The following is a 17754-nucleotide window of genomic DNA, read 5'->3' as shown; positions in this document are numbered from 1 at the left end:
TCTCAGTTACTCCATCACTTAATTTTTATGCTAGTTCCTTGAAGGAAAAAATGTCATCCTATGACGTCACAACACAAAAAACAGACGTTAACGGACCAGAAACTCCAGCTGGCTACACAGATTCCTGCCCACAATCTTACCCAGACATGGGATGTAAGCCCATCCCTTTCACAGCGTCTTAAACTGCTGTGGTCTCCTATTTATTCCTGTTTTATTCAGGACTATGGATTCAGGCTTCTTCTAACCACTATGTTAAGCGTAGGAATTTGGGCATATCCCTTCCCTTCTCTTCTCGGGTGTCCTCCCCGGTATTCGCCTCTTTTCGCAGGTATCCTCCTGGTATCCCCTCTTCTTGGGTGTCCTCCCCGGTATTCTTATCCACTACTTGATCACCCCTTCAGTGTTTGTCTCTCTCTCTCTATCTCTATATATCTATATCTATATATCTATATACCAAAAGGAAAAGTAATTTCACTTTTCCAAACGAGGACGGCACTCAAAGCTGTCAGGACGTCAACAGTTGTCTCCAAAATAAATCCACCATTCGCCAAAGGATTTCTTTATGCCATATCCAGTTTTATTAAAGGCATGTCAGAACTACGACACGTTTTGCAACGCTCCCGTTGCTTGATCACATATACAAGTGAATCGTTTGCACAGCGTTTAAATACAATCAACAAAGAAAGTTCAAACTCTATGGTTTTGCCCAATACAATTAGTCTCTTTTCACTTTCAACTGTTTTCCCCAATTGATATGAATTCTCCCTTGTGTGACTGCAGGCGGCCCTTTTGGAGTGTGGTTTAAATCATTCTCATTGTAGTCAATGATATGAGCAATAACAGGTTTTTGGTAAACCAGCATTTTTTTAAAAAAGTATTATGACGCTAGTGGTCTGAACATACAATGCAGCATATCGGCATCAATATACCTGATTAACTGACTTGCCTACGGTCGGCCCGAAGTTTCCCATTTAAAAATTTCATCATCCGCTATAACCAATTCAATGAGGAATCTTTAAGAAATTTGTCCCATGGGTATAAGAGAGAAGAGAAAGAGGAAACATGATGCTTTAAAGTGCATAGTGCTGTAAACATTGGTCTTCAATAAGACCAAAGACTTTTTTTTCTCTCTAAAGTGCATAGTGCTCATCATTGTTCCTCATATACGGGCAATAAATAGGTTGTCAGCGACCTCATTGATTGTACAAGTGGAAAATGGATTCATAAAGTGCATAGTACTGTATACATATACATTCTACTCTACTTCTAACTATTTTGTTTTCTTTTCTTCCTCCTCCCTCCGTTACCTTCCCTTACTTGTTCTAAGGCATGCACTTTTGCCAAAGTATTCAGTCTTTTTCACTCACTGTTCACATGTTTCCTCTCTGGATACTCGGGATCACCGTCTTCGTCACCGCCTCTCCTGCCGTTCGCCGGCTCAGCTGCCCGTAGAAGTGGGAAGGGGTTTTTAGGGGAAAGTACAGGTTCCTTCAGGCCTTCACCTGCAGGTTTTGTTCTTTACTCTAACCACTAACTACGGGGAGCTTCACGGTCTACTTAGACGGATGGCAAAGGACTTGTGATATTGCCGAGGACCTATAGTTACTTTATGTCGGCAGTCAATGGATGTCTTATCTAATCGATAACCATCAATCTCTGCTACCAAATGTGCAGCAGGGACCCCAGCCAGCCCATAGGACTAGTGTTGTCCCAAACAGCACTTTACGATGGAATAGCAGCACCCGTGAGATGGATGGGGATGCAGATTCGTACTCAAGCATCAAATCAATAATGGCAACTCAATGGTTTGGCAAAGGGAGTCCGTTTAATGACAAGTACAAAAAACGGGGAGTTATGAACATCAGTGGTTGCTCGATCTTCCTTCTCACTTCAACTCCGATGAACTTCGCAAAAATCACATCCTTTATACTAAAAACTCATCCCTAACGTGAAACGCTAAAAATGTTGCATGCAATTCTATTGGTTATAGGAAAGGAACTTTACTATAGGTACTATATCTGTATACGGTAACAGGGAGAGGGGATTGGATAGACAATGTCAGGTGGGTCAACTAAGCCCTTCCTTCAAAATGTCTACTCTAAACGTCACTAAAAGTACAACGTCTCATTGGTTCTACATACTATAGGATCCTAGATTACTTGTAACATTGTGATTGGGTTGAAACCACGTCACCTTGTACTTTTCCACTTTGTTTAGCAGCATGCAGAATCGTCAGCCAGGTGCAGGGTGCCTGTCAGCTCCCCTAGCGTCCCACCAACCAGTACCACCATCCCTCACTAACCCACTGGCCATGTGTCAATTAGTTTGTAATTTGTAGGCCTTGATGCTGCCTCTGTCTGGGAGAACTTAGATATATGTGTATGGCTCAAGGCTGCGCTTAGGCGTGAAGGCCCTAACTCTTCTTGCTTGGCAGGTCATGTGTTTTAGGCACCATGAAATAGTCTCCGTCTCCATGTAATTCGTGTATTTGATTTTAGCTTTCTGTCCACCAAATGCCTTCTGCTGCTTATCTCGACTCCTTTGAACAGGATACTCTGCTCTTGGTGTCAAATTGTATCAGTCTGTGTCAGCTAAAATGACCTTGGTTTCTTTACACGGGTCTCGTGCATCTGAGTTTCATTTCTGTCTTTGGCTTTCGATTACCGTGTTTGAGGGCCTTCCCTCCTGGGGCCTCGAGTATCTTGCGGTTGGTTCTGCCCTTTTGCAAAGTGAACATATACGTCATATAAAGTGCTCGTTTTGAGGTAGATATATGTATGTGGCGCTTGCCGCACTATAAGTTCCTACTAGCATAGCAAGCCACACGATTTCCTCAGCTTTCTTGAATTTTCAAGCATATGTACACGTGTGAACTGGTTGCATATCTTCATCGCTCTTATAGCATAAGCTTCTTATACTTGACATTGTCTTTTTAACTTCAAATCAGGATGTCGCTTTCCATGGTGTTTCATCTCTCTTTTTGTCATTCACAGGTCGTTTTCTTTATCTGAGAGTCAGTCCGAGTTCTTGTGACGTCACCATTCATCTTCTTTTAGGACTTTCTTGTCCTCTTCAGGGACTGTACTCAGACAATCTTCATTTCGTTTTGTTGATTTGGTTTCCTTAATGGGTACTTTACTGTCCATGTTTTTCTTTGTTGTCGGTACTTCAATAGGTGCTGTCGGTCTGATCGGTACCGGGCAGAGCCCCACTGCAGCTCTCTGCTGGTTTATTTTCTCATCGTACATCACGTATCTCGGTGTGAACATTCCTGGCACTTCAAAATGGGCGCTTTGAGTGCAGGATGCGCTTGGGACCTCCTCTACACACGTTCATGGGTCTTTAGGTCACAAGCAATTATCACGTGGTGAGCTAGCCCAAATTTGTCATGATATTGTAATGCAGTATAAAACACCCCTATGCCCACACATTTTTAGCTCACTTTTTCCTATGCTTGTATTTCGTGCATTTGTAAAAATCGGTCCGCACTCGAGTGTGAATAAACTGTTGTTTATACCTTTGTTCCTAGTGACTGGTGTGTTTTCATTGCTTTACAGTAGCCTCCTATTATCGGATCAACGGGAGCAGCAGAAACTCATACAGAACATTGAAAGGTCCAATATAGCAAGCTGGGCGGCGAGCAAACACCCACGATTGCCTACAGCGAGACCGTCGAAGAAATACAACCAATAAGCCCTGGCCTGGTAAGCCAACCCAGGCCAGCAAAGGTGTGAAAAATATCCAAGAGGGATACGTGGCTCCAGGAAACCGACAAACAGACAAACTCTCCTGTGATGGAATTCGTGCCTGAATTCTTGAAGATCCTATTCAACGTGGTGCTCAAACGAGACAGAGTTCATGGAAGACTACTCACATGTGGGTCTTGACCAAGGACCCACGGTGGACTGGCATTGCCACAGCTAGATGCGCAGTACTACCATTGATTTGATGTGCTAAAATAATTCAGGCACACATTCCATCACAGGAGCGTTAGACTGAGCCCAGATTGCAGTTCCACGTCCTGATGAAGGCCATCCTACTTACAGCCATCTGAATAGGATTAAGGCTGAAAAAAAAGTTGTGTCGACTTTTTATACTGCACAGTGTTTGTCACACGCTGGGCACTTATTTTTTGTTGTTAAAATCAATACCAATACAATTCCCCTTTCAATTACAATGAGAGGTACAGATGAGATACTTAATACTCCAAATATGTACTAATTGTTACTTTAATTACACATTTTAGTGTATGTTTATTGTTTGAAATGTTTTGGGTTCACTTACCTGTGGTAATCATTGACATGTATGAAATGTAATGTGTTATTTATGTTATAATTATCATTAAATTATTCTTGGGGCTTTTTTGTGTAACCGGGCTCGCTCTGATCATTTGTTATATGAAAAAAAGGGCTTTTATTTCTGGCAGTCACAGGCCTCTGCTGTAGAATCCTCCAATACCAGCAGAAACTGGGATCCCTGAGAGGTTGAGAAGACTTCACCATTCGAGGGGGCTCCAAAAGGAGGGTGTAAGGCAAAGCCTGTCCTCCCAGGACCATGATATCTGTTACCAAAGGGCATCCATGAACTCTTGAAGTGGTCTAATTCTGAGCCTGCAATGTGGGATCAATATGATGCATGAGGACATCCTAGGAAGGACTCAAGGGAGGGTCTGATGCAATCGGGAGGCATGACAGCTGCTGAACTTTGTTCAGAATGGTTATTGACGCTCTCCGTCGAAGGCGTGGTGACATACACGCTGACGGTGTTGAGGTGTGAGCCCAGGAACTGCAAGTTTTGAGCAGGAGGTAAGCAAGGCTTTGCAAACTTCATTGAGAACCCCAGCAATGTTAGGCATAGTATTGTATCCTTGGTGTGTTGTGTCGCAAGTGAAAGTGATGGCGCACGCACCAACCAGTCATCCAGATAAGGGCAAACATGAATGCCCGGGGTGGGCTGCTACTGGAGCCAAGTATTAGTTGGAACACCCCAGGCACTGAATTTAGGTGAAAGGCAGAACATTGAATTGGTGGTGTAGTGATAGAGCTGGCCTAGAGAGGTAATACAAGGGTGACAGGACATCCCTGTCCACAGCAACTCCCTTTGGAAAAGAAGAAATCAAGGGCTTTTGAGCAGGCATCGCGGGTGATTAAGTGCTTGGCGACAGAGTAGTTCGAGATGAGGTAGACTATTTGGTTATCGACAAGGTGGTTGATGCGACTGAAGTAATGGATTTGATTGCCAAAGTAGATGATTTAGTAATCGAAGAGATGATGGTTGTTGTCGACGAAGAGGACTAGGATAGCCCATGTGTCATTGACGAGGATGGCGTAGACAGAGGAACTGCAGCCGTGGACGAGCGTTGCTTCTACGAAGAGTGATTAGATCATGAAGATGTCCACAAAGGCGTTCTCTGCGCTGTAGTGCTCAACGAGGCGACTGACTGTAGACATAGAAGTCAATGACATAGTCGACGAGGGGTTAGCCAGAGCATGCAATCCATGTCCCTTTCTTGCCTTCTTCCCACCGGAAGATTCTTCATGGGATATCAGCCTTTTTGATAAAGGAGTGCACTCTAGGGGTCTGTCATGTGTGGTAGAGGCATAACTACAGACAGAGGCCATGGAATCTTCATCCAAACAGGCCACTAACATCCAGTGGTGGTCCTTGCGGATCTTGGATGAGAATGACCGGCAGGTGGTACAGTTGTTCAAGTCATGGTCCGGGTACAGATTGTAGAGACATTGCTCATGAAGATCCTTGATGTACACGTTCTTAAGGTGACAAGTCGAGCAGGCCTTGAACAGGCTTTTTCTGCCTTGTGTCTGTCATGATGTCCACAGACTGCTGAAGGTCTCAAACAGGGTTAAAAATATAAACCAATCCCAGAGGTGATGGAATGGGCCGAATGTCCACCCCAGACAGCAATAAAGTCATCCAGCACCATACCAAGATGATATTATGGAAAACAAATAAAAAATTGACAAAAAAGCTTTGAAAAATGTAGAGATTGCTCGAGAACTCCAAACACTTAACATGCAGCAAAACATCTGCAGATGGCCACCATGGTGTAGATGAGGGGAACCGTCTAATTGGCTGTGGGCAGTATGACTCAAAATGACTAATAGAGCACTAAAGTGAAAAGCAGTTTAAAGGTAAACTGTTTTAATGTTACAAAGAATCCCCAGCCTGACGGGGAATGATCCAGAGCAGGTGAATCCATGAACGATCAATTGCTCAAGAATGGATAAGACATGCTGCCTGAAATTCCTACTGCACTGTTGTAAGGGGTGTGCATCGGATAAGTAGGCACTTCAAGTGTAATTCTCCTAGCAACATGTGTTTTTTGGTCATAAGGGTATCCGTTCACACCGCTGGCATTGGCACCAAGAAGACACATTGTGCATGCATCTTGGTTCAGGAAACACATCTTCTGTGCACTATACACATTAATAAACTTTGCTAAACTCCATATGTAAAAAGAAAACCACATTATCAGAGAAAGTTTTGTGAAATGCAGACATATCAATGGTAGAACCTTTCATAGTTGAAAACATTTAAAACAAATCTATAGATGCCACATGCATTCGTCCACAATCGATGATTGAATATAATGTAGTTTCACCAAGATGTAGAAAGTGATTTAGTAAAGCAAAAATGGAGTTTCAATCACTAAACAATAAGAGTTGCATGTGGATAATAAAGTGAAACTGGAGAAATGCTGTGTTAATATGTATTGCAGGTGAAAGCGTCTTCTGCATTTCCATGGAGACACGCTATTACATAAAATGTTTTGCTCTGGTGGCAGCAAACCAGGAGAAGCATATGCTCCGTTTCGTGCCATCAGAGAATTCAAACGTAACTCACCGGGTCTGCCTTTAAATTAACACACGATGGCTGAGGTGAAGAAGGGTGGATTGCATTGATAAGTGCATCAAAATGTAAGTGATTCTCCATAGAAAACACACTTATAATACATTGCTATGAGATGTATAGCAGATGTACTGAAGTTTTGTCAAGGAAGTGTGTGGGTTTCCCAATCCTTTATTCTGTGCCAAATGAAGACGGGAGGGGAAGATGGCCACTGAGTGAAGACGGTGCTCTGCTCTTCTCTTACTTCTTCCACTGCATTCTCAACGCATCACTGATATGAGATTGAGAGCTCAAGGGAACACTGTCAGCATGGTCATAATAGCAGCATTCACAGTGACAGCCGAAGTGCTTTTGTTAGTTATCGGTTGTGTGTTAGTTAGTGTGCAGTGGGTGCCAACATAAGTGTAGGTTTATGTGATCACAGGTTGGCTTTATCATCAGTAGTTAATAGGGGCTGCTTTCCCCATCAAGTACATTTTGACAGGTGGGCATGCCCCCTTTGTGTCTTAGCCCCTCCCCATTTTGATATAATTTTTGATATCAATTTAATATAAGATATCAGATCAAGATCACATTTATATTAGATTTATTTAAACTGCTATAAAGTGTGTTTTGATATACAGTGAATCCAAAATTGATATAATTCACATATTAAAATCATTTTTATATTTAAATGACTTTAATATGGGAGAGCGCGTGCCCGCTGTTGCTTGGTCGAGGGCATAGTGAGTTGTGAGGAGTTAGCTGGCAAGTGTTAGGTGTTGGTGATGCTTTGATGACGCAGGAGTGGGTTGTGACCTTTATGGGATGACATCATTTTATATAGATTTTATATGAGGTTGTTGTATATTTGATAAGCCTTTGACTAATTTTGATAAGCATTGTAATGTTCATTTTTATATAGATTTATTAGAGCTGTAATATAAAGAGAGTCAGATGGGTTGACGTCACGACTTTATAGGAGTTTTATAACAGATTTTATATAGATTTTATATATAATAAAAAGTGGTTGGGGCTTTTCTAGGCATGCCATTATCATTTTATAATGTGAAGGATAGGCCTGGGAGGATTGTGGCTATTTTAGCAGCAATAAAAGTTGAATAGAAATGATTTTATAAGGGTGTGGACAGACCCAGGCATTTCATCCAGGCATACCAGGGCATGCCTAGGCATGTGTTGTTTATAAAGCAGATATTACACCTTTGAAAATATAGAAGGGCAAAAATGCTGGGGCATTGGCTTTTGCCTGGGTTGCAAAACAGTGTTCACAGCAACACAGCTGCAGATCCATAGGCAAACGTGAAACCATTTGTTCACAGCAGAGTGCAAAAAAATAAAATAAAGGCCATATTTCAGGGGTGTATTAATTTTAAAAAATACAGCAGATTTTTGCTGGCAGGATCACGCGCACAGAGATTTGTCTATGAAGACTGCGGCACAGGCCTAAGACTTCACAGATGACACAGGCGGCCCTGTGGTCCGACTCAGATGTTGGATCTGCCCATGTATTAGAAAAAATATAAAACCGACATAAGAATGATGCAAAGTTGAACAATGAAGCGCTGAGGCGCATGTAATCTCCAGATGTCATGTGCCGAATGTGTCTAAACTGCATTTGAATGAGCCCATTCATTGTAAACACAGTGACTAGGGGGTTTTCAGAAGCCCGTAGCAGACTGCACGTGGAATATGCAGGATGTTCTGTTAAGAGGGCTGGGGGCAGGGTGGCGGCTGGCTGGGGGCACTAACCGGATGTCTTTAAAACCCAGGCTTTAGAAGCCTGCCCGAATAGCGCTGTGGATTTTGACAGATTTGCTTGATCTGCGGACACCAGTTGGAACTGAAGGCCCCCGCCACCTACAAGTCCTGTGAAGGAAGAAGCCTCATTTTTGAAAGAATAACGTAAGATGTTTTATTATTTATTTTATATAGCCGTGTACAGGGATGTGAATTTTTGTTTTAAATAGTTGTTTTTCTGACCAGATGGGCTGTGTTTTTAAAAGTGCAAAATATTTATATACTCTTTAAATCTAAAGAACAGTATTTCTAGTGCTAGAAAGTGTTTCAAGGTGCTAACATGTGCTTTCTCGAAATGGAACAGGTGTAAAAAATCTTTCCAAGTGTTTTTAGCCCAGCTATTTAATGTGTAGGACAAACAAAATACATTTGTTTTTCTGCTATCAGGGGCAGCATGCAGGTGAGTTTATGGCTAAACAGCACACTTTTGTTGAAATGCTGGATCACCAGTGCTGTATGCTTTTCAAACATGCTATGCAAGCTATTTTATTTAAAAGTGTGTGATCTAGCATTGTGTATTTTTGTTTAATAGGGCAAACCGAGAATTTAAAACAAAATGTGTTTATTCTTTGGGGGTAGGCAGGATTAACTGCCAGCCTTCTTATTCTATATAGAAGAACACGTTACTTACCTTATCTGGTAACTTTCTTTCGATGGGATATACCTCCAACGTATTCCACATCTATGACAGGTAATAACCACGGCTGTGCTGCTTCGGAAAATGTTCAGCAGAGGGCATCCTGCATTGATGACGTCGCCAAATATATTCTCTGCAAGTTCTGTAAGTTTTGAGGTGGGCTGTGGTTACAGCCAACATTCTAGATTAATGTATTCAACTAGGCACAGTGCCTGGTTGGAGAGCATCATTGATCAAAGGGGGTTCTAAAGGTCTCATTGGTTCTCTCCCTGATGGTTGCGCTGGTCTGGTTGGTAGTGTGGGTGATGATGTGTTTTCTTAATTGTGGTCACGATTTAAAAAAATATCGCTGCAATATTGATGCTTTTGTGTGGCCTACGGGGGTTATTGGCTCTGCATCCGATATGTGTTCCGACTGGCCCTGCTGGTTGTTCTGGTCCGGATGGTTGTGTGGGCGATGTTAGGTTTTCTTAATTATATGTCATGATTTTAAGAAATATCGCTGCAATATTGATGCTTTTGCAAACGTGTCACAGATCACACAGTTGGCTGAACATTTTTAAGCTTGCCAAGATTCAGGATGTTATATTTTGGCTCAGGTTGTAAATATTAATATTATAAACATACTCATTCTATATTTTGTTTGTTTGTAGAAATGGCTTTCAACAATTGGATGTTGCAACGGGCCACTTCTGAAAAAACAGCCTACAGCAGTGGAGAACTTGAGGACATTGGAATAGCACAGCCCGTTTCTGGATCAACAAACCTTGGATGTTTTATCGACCCAGGAATGGGGCTGCAATTTTTGTTACAGCAGCAAGCGCCGATGGATTTGGGGGTCCCGTTACCACAAATGTCTTTTGTGAAGTCATCACCAGGGCCGCTTGCTTCTGGAGAATTTGCAATGCCCAATGGAATGTCCAGGGCCCTAATAAGTTATTAAAAATTCTTCAAGATGGAGGCTGCTTTGTGTGGATCAGCAAATTCTGAATGTTTTGAGAGCACAGGGATGGGGTTGTCGGTCTACTGCATCTCTTGCAAGCATTGGGATGGGGCCTGTTTTTCGTGGATCAACCGATTTGGAATGTTTCAACGACCCATGGATGGCGTCAGATAGTGTTGTTACAGCGGTAAAGCCCAATGAATCTGGGGGACATATGCCGCAGAGTTCTTTTGTGAATTCATCAACAGGCTCTGGTGGTTCTGGAGTTTTTACAATGCCCGCTGGAGTGTCTGGTGGGCCACTGAGCGATAAAGTCAGTAAGGCCATGCAGGTTTTTATGGCTATTGTACTGTTAAAGCATTGAACCATGTGCCTGAGCAACTTGGAAATGGGCTTTCAAATGATTCTATAATAGGGTTTCAGGCATGTAAATTATCCTGCTGTGTTTTGCTGGCTCAAGACGGCGTTTAACACATCAACATCCCTCGAGCATGGAGTTATTCCCTCAGCGATAGGGGACTTGGGGATTCAGACGGATATTACCGGCCATTTAAATATTCAAACACCATGTGGATGTGGGAGAGTCAGCGGTCACACATTTTCAGACAGATCATTCAATAGCTCTGGGCTGCAAGCCTCCTTTAAAAGTGTGCATTCACAGGCCAGTGCCGGTTTGAAATGGGGGTGTGGGGTTAATTTTGTAAATTCTGAATGTTTTAAGCTGCAAAATGTAATGCATAATGTTGAGAATTATCTGGATGGGGTGAGACAACCACGGGGGTGGGGTACATGGCGACAAAAGAAAAATAACGTGAGGAGAGTGGGGTGTATAAACAGATCTGCACAATTGGGGGTTGACACGAACGATACGATAGTGATGACCAACAATGAGACAAATGTATCAGAATATGCTCTGCAGAATGTACATGTTGGTAAAGAGGGAAATAACGCTACCAGCATGGACAGCATTCAAAGTTTAGATAAGCAATCTAATGCAGCAGTAGACCCCAATAAGATCTCATTTTCGGGGCTTTCACCTGAGGAGCTGCTAGTGGTTCTAGGGTTTTTGCAGAAAGACATGGGGTTGTTGATGTATGCAGGAAATATGACAGATATGCCGGATGACGCTACAGAAGCTATTCAGGATGACACAGTAGTTGAGTTGGAAGCGCAAATATTCGATATGCAGCGGAATCCAGAGTTTACTAACAATCCTATCTCTGAAGGTGCTTTTAGCAGATGCTGACATTGTTAATACAGTTGATGAAGTGTGTATACATAGCAATATGGCTATGAGTCATAATATTGGGGCTATTAATACACCAACCCTTGATAGTCAAGATGACTGTATATATCAGAATAGAGGTGAATAGACTGTTGGCCCTGATAATATTTCTGTTGATGTTCAGGAAGGGTTACCACTCAATGGTCTTGGCTTCAATGTTTGATACATTATGGAGTCTGAAACTTTTGTTGGTGCTCAAGCAGGGAGTGTGCACACGGTGGGGGATGTAACTTCTGTTATTCTACAGGGTTGTGTGAATAAGGCCAGGGCTGTTTCTAATATTTCTAATAATGATAAAGGGGGACATGTGCACAGGTGTGGGGATGGAACTTATGTTGGTGTTCAGGAGGGTTGTATGAATAATGATGGGGTGTTACTGATATTTCGGATGATGATCAAGGGGTCAGTGTGCACAATGATTAAGAAGTCTACAATGCAGATGTTAATATTTCAAATGTTCTGCTAGAGATTGTTCAAACACAGGTCACTGCTTCCCCTGAGCTTCCATCAACATCATACACCAACACCAATACACCTGTTGTAACACCTCGCAACGAGCCCATTATAATGTTGGATAGTGATACAGACACGCCAAATTAAGGTGATCATGGTGTGGGAGCCAGGGGCAGTGTTGGGGTCATTAATGTTTCAGATACAGTTACATTCCAATTGTGTAGCGGTTATTCAAAAGAACAAGACAAAAAAAAACTTTAAAAAGAATTATAAAAAAAATGACTGAAAATCACCAAAATTAAAACCCCACTTTAAAAAGAAGCGGATTGTACAATTTATGGTTCAGAGTGCTTTTGAATATGCAGTAGGGGCTGTTATGACGCTACTAAAGTGCCTGGAGGATACTAGCACCTTAGCAGTGCTGCCTTGTGGGACAGGCACAGGTTTGCCAGGTAATATTACACTAACCGATGGCCCGTTTGCTGAATACAACCCAGTAGTCAAACAAAGAGCTTCTGATACACCTTATGAAATATTCAGATGTGCACCCGGCTACAGCGCTAGGCAGGGCACCGGGTCTTTTATACAATGCACTAAACACCCGTCTAGTCATTTTTCCACAAACATTTGTGGGACCTAGCATATACGCATCTCTGTCAACCCCGATCCCGAAATATTCCAAATATCAAACATATCAGAGGAGCCTGAAACGTTAGGACTAACTAGTGAGTCCTGGCAAAGCCCTGCTATTTAAAAAAAAAAAAGGAAAACTCAAAAACAAGCCACCACAGACATCTGCTCTGAAAGACTGCATCAAATTAAAAACACAGCCGTTGTCAAACCCTGTGTTCAAAGTGGTGGCGGATATTAATTTCGAGAAAGCTCTAAAAACAGGAGACAAAACTTACAATGAGACAGATCGCGTGCAGGGACGTCGACTATTTAAAATCTTTAGAAAAAGCCTGCTTGGTTATAACCAGACATGATCGAGCTACCACACTGCAGATATCAAAGCCAGATATCAAAGCTCCAGACACCAAATGTCCCAGTGTATCCAGAAAGGGTGCAAACTTATCAAAAGAAGTTATAAAACATTTGCAGCCATCGAGCATTACGAGGAATTTAGATTCATAAACTTGGACCACTTACACCCTCTAGGTCACGGAATAATGGTTATAACTGAGGCTGTGGAAACCTTAGATATTGGAAACTGTTGGTCCCAGTGATTTTGTTCCAATAAGAATGGAGGATGATGGTTTAAAAAGACCCTTGTATACAAGGCAATCACATCATGATACTTTTTTGCGTTTTAGTTTTTGGAAAATATACAAACAATTCTGCAGAGTAAAACTGAGATATTGTTTTGCTCCATTGAAAATCATCGGGTTAGTTGTCCAGCGGTGCTTATAAGCCTTTGCGCGCGATTCTGTACAGCCACATCATAAAATTTAACGGCCGTTGGTTATTAAACTTAGTTCACAGCTGCCTAAATCTCTGCCTGGCGTCTAGTCTTATAGGTTTAATCAAACCGCAAAGCATAACAGATGCCTATATAAGTGTAAACTATTTGCAAGTGCACAAATAGTTAAAACTACCAACAGGCACTCCAGTAGGGTTTGGACAACTGAATCTCTTTGAGGAGTATTTTGATAGACGCATCAAAATACTCTATTTTAACAATGGGGTGTGGCAATATTTCCCGCTAACGGCTAAAACAGCCAGCAACACTTCATATGTTTATACCACGACAACCATTTCTACAGTGTATTGAATCTAAAAGGTTTTCTGTGGGTTAAGCATCACATTTTCAAAAACAGATATCTGCCAATACCACTGTTGTTTGTGTCTAAGAGGAGAATGTCAAATGCATAAGTAAAACCCTAAAGAATGCCCACAGTGTCGTGCGTTCACGAGGTCTCGGGCCTGTCTAGAGACACACATTTAAAAGGCGGGTTTTGGGACTGTCGTGTGTGAGCCGCGCATTGATTGTCCAAAGTGCCAAAAATGTCTTCCCTAGAGTCACAACTGTGTTGGGATGATTTGTAGAGTCTGTAAAGTTTCCATTGTCAACATGGCTGAACACCTGTGCTACATGATGCCCAGCAGACCTCAGAATAAAACTGAGAAATACATAATATATGACATGGAGGCCCGCCAAGAGAATATAACCCATCAACCAAAATATATCCATGCCAGACATCTAACAGTGGATAGCTATTGGGAATTTACAGAGGACGCCTGTGTGGCTAACTTTATAAGTAATTTTGTAACAAGCAAATTCACGGGTTACACCTTTCTAGCCCATAATTCCAAAGGATATGATACATACTTTGTGCTGAGACAGTTGGTTCAAGGTGCTCAGCTAATGGCCATCTTTGTGGTACCTCTCCAAATAAGTTTGATTGATTCTGTGAACTTTTTACCCATGAAACTCAGCAAACGCCTAAAGGCATTTAGTTTACCTGGTTCAAAGGGTTTCTTTCCCCATCTTTTTAACTCTGCTGCTACCAAAACTACATCGGCCCAGTCCCACCCCCGGATCAATACAGGATGCCTAGCGAAAAAGAACAGTTTATGACCTGGTATAAGGCGCATGAACACAGCGTTTTTCACTTTCGCCAAGAGTTAAGGGCATACTGTCAAGAAGATGTCAACATTTTAAGACAAGCTTGTAATTTGTTTAGGGATGGCATCATTGAAATGACCAGTCGTAAAATACCTATAAAGGGTGGAATACATGTGTCATACATCGGCCCTTTTCAAAATATCACCCTGGCTAGTTGTATGCAGCTCTACAGACAACTATATCTAAAAACCGGAAAATAGCACTGCTGCCCCATGATTCATATCACGTTTGACACAAATGTTATTCCACGCCAGCTATTCAGTGGCTCTTACACATCTCAAAAACAGAAAACATCTATACAACACGCCCTAATTGGCGGTGGTGAAAAACGCTACGGCCAATACTGGTTAGACAGTTATGCGGTGGTTCAAGGGGTGGAAATAGCCTATGAATTTAACAAGAGCTTTTATCACGACTGTCCAGATTGCAATGCCCCCAGGTGGCTTTAACGGGCACTACTTATGAACAGTTATATAGATTCACTCTGTTGAAACAAAGTTTTCTAGCCAATCTGGGTGCTCGCGTCGTCACTATCTGGGAGTACTAATGGCGCGTGCACTGGTACAAGACAATCCTGTTGTGTGCCATTTTCTTAAGGAAATTAATCTACCAGAACCCCTAAACCCTCAAGATGCACTCTACGATGGACGCAAAAATGCTTTAAAGTTACACCATAGTGTCTCAGAGAAGGAGCAGATACACTATCTAGATTTTATCAGTCTGTATCCATCTGTAAATAATGACAAGCCCTACCCTGTGAGACCTCCTGAGATCATCTGTAACAATATTGGTGATATAAACCAATATTTTGGTCTAATCAGATGAGAGGTTTATCCATTCAGAGGCCTCTACATACATGTGTTACCCTATAGATGCAGCAGTAAACTAATGTTTCCGCTTTGCCGCACATGCAGTGAGACAAAACAGGCCTGTTGTGAACACACTGATGAGGAGCAACGCCTGACTGGCACTTAGTGCACAATCGAAATACACGCAGCTCTAATACAGGGCTATCGCCTGGGGTGCATACAAAAAAATATGGCATTTTAAAAGAGTCACCCTCAAGCTCTTCTGTGAATATGTTTCTATGTTCCTACTGCCGAGTATGTGGACGATGCTGCTAAACAGGCCTATATTGATGATTATTATAACCATCAGGGCATACACTTGCGTATGGATCACATTGAAGACAACCCCGCTCGGTGGCTGTTGGCAAAACTATGCCTTCGTTCGTTGTGGGGTAAGTTTGAGCAGAGTTAATTTGTGAAGTAAAACCATCATTACAGACCTCGATGTGCTTCATGCCTACCTATTTGATCATTCTTATGACGAAACTGCTTGTCTGTGTTGGCGCTATGCCATAGAATATCCAACAACTTCAGACAACACAAATATATTCATAGCGGCATTCACAACCGCTCCCGCCTATTTAAAACTGTTTGCTGTAATGGAGCAATTACACAAACGGGTTCTGTATTACAATAGCATTATTATTGTCAGCCGCCCCGGGGATGTCAACCCATCCACCGGCAATTTCTAGGAAATTTGACTTCTGAACTAGCTCCTGAAGAATACATTGTGGAGTTCATATCTGTGGGGCTCAAAACATACACCTATCGCACATCCCTCGGAACCGTCAACATGAAAGTAAAAGAAATAACATTCCATTTTAACCCAGCCCAAATCAATTTCGGCAGTTAAAAGATCAGGTGCAATCCTTTGTACAGGGAGCTGCGTGTGACACCCCACAGTCTATCGTCGTTACACATCTGTGTATATTGCATGATAAAAAACAGTGGGAAATTAGCACCGTCAGTCTACAAAGGACGCTCAGGGTGTGTTTGATAAAAACACTGGCAGCAGATGGGTTGACACACCGCTATAGCTATTCAATATTTTACCAAGAACCTCTACCAGGACCCCACACCTTTTCACAGCACTTCTGTAGTTGTGCTATGTCCCTTCAATCTGAGTGTCTTGAGATTTTGTGTATTTGCACCTGTATGTTTATTTTTTCTATTAAATTAAATGTTTTTACACATGTATTTTTCCTTTCTGGATTAAATATATCTTTTTTATAAATAAAATATTTACAACAGAGTGTCTGAGATTTTGGATATTTGCATGTGTAGGTTTATTTTTTCTGTAACACAATGTTTTTACACATGTATTTCTTTTCTGTATTTATAAATAACATTTTTACAATTCATAAACTGCTATTGTTCTTTATTACGTGGTCCTATTTAATATATGTATTATAACACAATCACTTTTAAAAGTTCATTTAGTTCATAAGTATAATGCTATGTTGTGCTTGGGGCCATCAACTTTTAGAGAGACTGGTTTTAATCACGCTGTAGAATTCTGTTTTCAAACGCTGACTTATTTTCACAGGCGTTGTTATAAACTCTTGACATCTTTATGTCGTCACATTTCTGCCAGTTTTATACAGGCCGTGTTTGCCCTCCGTACCTGTTCAACATAAAAAGACACAATCAGGTTTTATAGAACTACAGATTTTTTCTCATATTTAAAACATGTATTTTTATTCAGATTTTTTTCACATTAAATAACTTGAGTTAGCACATGTTGCACAACTATGTCCTTGGGTACAAATTAAGATGCATCATCAATTACTTCATTCACAGACTGTCTTTCACTGCGTTGATAAGCAGATATACACAATAGAGAGATGGTCGGCAAAAATTCACAAAGTTCTCTGTCAAACAACCAGTGTCCCTTAACGCATCAAAAACTTTGTTGCAGGCTGGCCACATTTACTCGCAATGAGGGCCTGACTGGCAACCTTAAATCAAGGTGACCTTGTAATGATTTTGCCATTAGTTGTCCATTAGTGTGTGATTGATGTTGTCGCATATGGTGCGATGCATAAATGATTGTTACATTTCTTTCTGTATAGCACTGTTGGTGCTTCCAGATAACACATCAGCCTTGTAAATATAGTAGCCAGCCGCTCCTTAAGTAGATCCAGCAATAGCCACTGTGCACATCCAAGGGCTGGTTTCACATTAAATTGATCACTTTTCAGCAGATGTTAATTTTTTATTTCCTGCAAATACATATGAAAACATCTAAAATCTCAGTCCTCATAGGTCAGTTTATGGGGTTCCATGCACATTGCT

General features: G+C 41.6%; 1 long non-coding RNA gene across 5 annotated transcripts in view; it reads left to right on the top strand.

Annotated features, from left to right (window-relative positions):
• LOC138492197 (uncharacterized) overlaps positions 1 to 16712 on the top strand; it is a 145063-nt gene extending 128351 nt beyond the window's left edge. For 2 of the 5 annotated variants that reach the window (XR_011276157.1, XR_011276158.1), the window contains one exon: positions 3558 to 4371. This is a non-coding gene — a long non-coding RNA (uncharacterized lncRNA). Of the gene's footprint in view, positions 1 to 3557; positions 4372 to 9358; positions 9449 to 9957 lie in introns of those variants that run through there. The other 3 variants (XR_011276159.1, XR_011276160.1, XR_011276161.1) reach the window with 3 other exon arrangements.
• The last annotated feature ends 1042 nt before the right edge of the window (positions 16713 to 17754 follow it).

Source organism: Ambystoma mexicanum, chromosome 10 (genome assembly GCF_040938575.1).
Source record: "Ambystoma mexicanum isolate Mex_15411 chromosome 10, UKY_AmexF1_1, whole genome shotgun sequence".
NCBI classification, from domain to species: domain Eukaryota; kingdom Metazoa; phylum Chordata; class Amphibia; order Caudata; family Ambystomatidae; genus Ambystoma; species Ambystoma mexicanum.
The sequence above is the reverse complement of the archived record's forward strand: the minus strand, read 5'-3'. Positions and strand labels throughout refer to the sequence as shown.